Source organism: Gekko japonicus, unplaced genomic scaffold, assembly GCF_001447785.1.
Source record: "Gekko japonicus isolate JY-2015 unplaced genomic scaffold, Gekko_japonicus_V1.1 scaffold435, whole genome shotgun sequence".
Lineage (NCBI taxonomy): Eukaryota > Metazoa > Chordata > Lepidosauria > Squamata > Gekkonidae > Gekko > Gekko japonicus.
In genome coordinates this window covers 351,018-356,081 of record NW_015161417.1, presented here as the reverse complement: position 1 = coordinate 356,081, position 5,064 = coordinate 351,018, and positions in this window count along the sequence as shown.

The window sequence follows — 5,064 nt, the reverse complement described above, 5'->3', positions numbered from 1 at the left end:
TCCACTGGACTGTTTTGGGCGGGGGGACCGGGGGGGGGGGGCTCTGCAACTTACCTGGCTGTTTCTTGCTCTGACTGAGGGCTGCTGGGAGCAGGGGGTGGGGCTTGTTGCATGTGCCCGCCCCCTGGGCTCTTTACTGCCGGAGCTCCGCTCCTGTGCGCTCCTGCAGAAAATGACCTGTGCTCCCAACACAGGAGGTGGCGGCAGCTACAAGCATGGACGGCTTCAAGAGGGAATTAGATAAACATATGGAGCAGGGGTCCATCAGTGGTTATTAGCCACAAGGTATAGATAGGAAGTCTAGGTATGAGGCAAGAGATGCTCTGTGTTCTTGGTGCTTGGGGGGGGGGCAACAGTGGGAGGGCTTCTCGTGTCCTGGCCCCACTGCTGGACCTCCTGATGGCACCTGGTATTTGTGGCCACTGTGTGGCAGAGTGTTGGACTGGATGGGCCAGTGGCCTGATCTAACGTTGGCTTCTGTTCTTGTGCTACCCCATGAAGTAGGGTTGCCAACCTCCAGGTGGGGCCTGGAGATCTCCTGCCATCACGACTGCTCTCCAGACAAGAGAGATCAGTTCCCTGGAGAAAATAGCTGCTCTGGAGGGTGGACTCTGTGGCATCGTGCCCTGCTGAGGTCCCTCCCCTCCCCAAACCCCACCCTCCCCAGGCTCCATCCCCCATATCTCCAGGTATGTCCTAACCCCGAGCTGTCAACCCTACGTCTTGGAATATGCAAGGTCCATAGTGCAGCCTTAAGAAGAAGACCTGAAGATCACCCTACAGGGGGGGAGATGGAGGACTGGAAGTGGGCATAGCGTGATTAGGGACTGCCCGCAATTTCAGATTATGTCCTTGCTGTCTCCTGATTGGCTCTTCTGGAGACTTCCCACTCCTGCAGAACTTCCGTACTGAAAAGGAGGCTGAGAACCACTGTATTAGCCTGTGGTGGGCAAAGCCCCATTAGTTCCAATTCTGCCTTCAATGGTGCCCTGCAGTGGTGCAGAAACTGTTGATCTGGACAGGATGTGAATGTTTCTACTTCCCTGGCTTTGCAGGTACAACAAGCCACACTCCTTCAGCAGTTGTTGTTGTTATTATTATTATTATTATTAATTGCACGCGCTGTCACTGCACGGTGTAAACGTCTTCTGGCTTGGCTCAGTCATTTTCCGAACGACTGCTTGTCGACAAGGCTTCAGGACCCGTATGTCACATCGCCACACCGCCACCGCCTGGCCGGAAACATCCACTGCAGGGATTTTTGTAGCCGAGAAGTTCTTCCGCCTTTCTCCGACCTAGACCAGGACGTCCCAACCGTCAGCTAACACCCTCCCACAAGGGAGATTGGTATGCCCACCCTCTCTAAGGAGTGGTTCCCATCTACTTGCTGAAGCTTTCGAATCGCTGGGTGGACGATGAGCTGGGGACAACAGGCTGGCTGCTCACACCAGCGCGGGGCTTGAACTAACACAGTTTGGATGTTAAGACAGTGGGATATACCCACTGTGCCACCGCTCCCAGTTAGGTTAGACAGTTAAGGTTCTCCCTCTTCTATGTTCAATAACAATTTCTTCTTCTTTAATAAACCTATTTTTCTCTAAACAGTCAGTGCTCCACACTTCCTTTGCATATTTAAACTCTGCCAACATGAAGTAGGTTAGGCTGAGAGAGAGAGAGTAACTAGCTTAAAGGTCCTCCAGAGACTATCATTGCCAAGTAGGGCTTTGAACCCATGCCTGACACTCTAAATAGGGTTGCCAGGCCTCTACCAGCAACCCCTGTGAGCTTCAGGGGGCGGGGCACGGCCAGCATTCTGATGCATCAACATCAGTCCTGAGTGAAGACCGGGAAGTGACATCACCACATCGCAGCAACACTCTAGGAATTCCATAAACCTTTGTGGTCAAACCATAGGGATTTGGGGAATTCCTTGAGTGTCCCCTGTATGATAACATCACTTCCAGGTACTTGCTGAGAAGTGATGTTGACATGCAACGTGACATCTTCCCCCCACTCCCCCCACCCCTGCCACTCCACTGAGTGGTCACAGTGGGGGACCACCAATGGGAGGTCCCCTCCTCAGCAACTGGTAAGTGGTAAGGGAAGAAGTGGAGAAGGCCAAAGCTCCCCCTACTGGTGTGAGGTAATTATGTATGTATGTATGTATGTAGATAGATAGATAGATAGATAGATAGATAGATAGATAGATAGATAGATGGATAGATGGATAGATGGATAGATGGATAGATGGATAGATGGATAGATGGATAGATGGATAGATTTTACCCCACCCTCCCAGCAAAGCTGGCTCAGGGCTGCAAGCTTCTAAAGCTTCTCTGTTGGACCAACTTGACTAGGAATGCAAGTCTGCTGGTCCCACAGCATGCTTTGTCAAGCTGTTTTCTCAGCCATGTCAAGGGTGCTAATAGTCAGTCAGTGCCCACACAAGTTACGCAGCCATCAAGGCACTGTCAAAATGACAACTCGGTTCCCGCAGCCACAGAGCCTGCAGTGCCCTGTTATTTCTTACCAGCAAGTTAAAATAATTAAACTACAAAGCCTGAACTGCAAGGCCGCCTCTCCATCACAGTGGGAAAAAATCCAGACCATCTGTGAGCTGTATCAACAGAGCAGATTTTACATGGTCTCTCGTTTTGCATGATTTATCCTGCAACATTTTTGCCGTTTTGCATAATTTATTCTGATGCTGTTCATCCTAGGAAGGAACCAGGAGAAAAGCAGGGCACAGAAGCCGCAGCTTTAGACCACTAGAAAACTTTCCCGACTGCCTCTCTGGCTCCGTCCTGAGATGTAGCCTACATTCCTCCAAGCACGCCTTTGCTGCCATGAGGGATAGAAACTTGTTTTTAAAAAGAATGATCACCAAAAAAAGCCTAAATTCGTCATCCTGGGTCACATTCAGCAACCAAAACTAGTGCAATATAGTGGTTAATCTAGGATCTGGGAGAGCCCAGTTCGAATCCCCACTATGCCATTGAAGCTTGCTGGGCGGCCTTGGGCCAGTCACAGACTCACAGCCTGACATACCTCTAGGTAGAAGAAGGCAAGCTTTGGGGAGGGGAAGGACTTCAGTGGGGTATAATGCTCTAGAGCCCACCTTCCAAAGTGCCCATGTTCTCCAGGTGATTTGATCTGTGCCGCCTGGAGATCAGTTGTAATCCCAGGAGATCTCCAGCCACCACCTGGAGGTTGGCAACCCTTCCTTCCTCAAAGGGTTACTGTGAGGGAAAAATGGAGATGGGAAGAATGTTATACGACTCTTTGGGTTAGGGTTGCCTGCTTCCATTTGGTGTGCGGAGATCTCCCAGAATTAGGACTGATTGCCAGAACGCAGATCAGTTCCCCAGGAGAAAATGGCTGCTTTGGAGGGCAGACTCTAAGGCAGGGCTATTTTGGGGCAGAAACCCGCAGGAACGGAGTTCCGGCTGGCTCCCAAGTTGGCCACGCCCAGCAGGAGCTCATTAGCATAATAGGCCACACCCAACAGCAGAAACTCATTAGGATTGGCTACCTTAGGAGTGTGTGGCCTAACATGCAAAGGGGTTCCTGCTACAAAAAAAGGCCCTGGGTTTTGACAACAAACAAGGTAAACAGAATAAGAAGCAAAAGGTGGGTGTGGCTGGATGACCACACTTCTGGTAACATGGGGGTGCGGCCTAATGTGCTAATGAGCTGTGCTGTCAGGAGTGTGGCCTAATATGCTAATGAGTTTCTGTTGTTGGGTGTGGCCTATTATGCTAATGAGTTCCTGCTGGGCTTTTTCTACAAAAAGAGCCCTGCCTAAGGTATTATACCCTGCTGAGGTCCCTCCCCTCTCCAAACCCCGCCTTCCACAGGTTCCACCCTCCAATTGACCCACAGTTGGCAACACTATTAGGATCCCCATTGGGGAGAACATAAGAGAAGCCAATGTTGGATCAGGCCCATGGCCCATCCAGTCCGACACTCTGTCACACAGTGGCCAGAAATACCAGGTGCCATCAGGAGGTCCACCAGTGGGGCCAGCACACTAGAAGCCCTCCCACTGTTGACCCCCCCAAGCACCAAGAATACAGAGCATCCCTTGCCCCAGACCGAGAGTTCCTATCTAAAATGGGGTATAAATGAAGCAAAGAAACACATAAACACTCGATGCTCTTCTAATCTTCCAGTGGAATCATTGCAGGCAGGTGTCGTCCTCCTGTCTCTACCAGCCCACTGTTTCTCAACCTGTAGTCAGGAGCCACAAGTGGGTGGCAAAACCGCTACAAGTGGGTAGCGGGCAGACCTCCTCAGTGCCACCCGTGCCCTTTCAATCGCTCTCTTTCGTATCTTGAAGACCAAGCTCTGACCCTGTGTAGTGTATCAGGCCCTGTCAGGGCCGGGCATGCCTGGACTTGCCCAGGCACAAACACCACTAGCTTCATGCCAAAAGACAATGGGCCAGTAGGATCCTAGCCAGGCCCAATGAAAGGGCTAGGTCCCAGGCCAGGAGGCCAATAGGTCTCTCGGTCACTGAAAATAGCCTATCGGGAGTGGGGGTGTGCTTGGTGGTGGGTTTCTCTGAGGGAATATAAGCCGGCCTGTGAGCCGGTTAAGGTGTCTTTGTTCCTGACTAAATAAAGGTATGCTTAGCTGAAATTACTCTCCGTATGCATACTTTTCACCCTGGAAACAGTATCTTGCACGTCATACGTCAACTGGTGTTTTTTTCCCTCACTGCATAGACATGTTGATCAACTAAAACATGTCCTGATGCTCACTTGGGTCAGTGAGAGTCTTGGGGACTAGAACGAGTAATGGAGCAGGAGAGGGTGCGGTCAAAGGCTGAAGGAGAGCCAGTTTGGTGTAGTGGTTAAGTGCGCGGACTATAATCTGGGAGAACCGGGTTTGATTCCCCACTCCTCCACTTGCACCTGCTGATGTGACCTTGGGTCAGTCACAAGCTCTGACACAGCTGTTCTTGAAAAAGAGCAGTTTCTGTCAGAGCTCTCTCAGCCCCACCTACCTTACAGGGTGTCTGTTGTGGGGAGGGGAAGGGAAAGGAGTTTGTAAGCCGCTCTG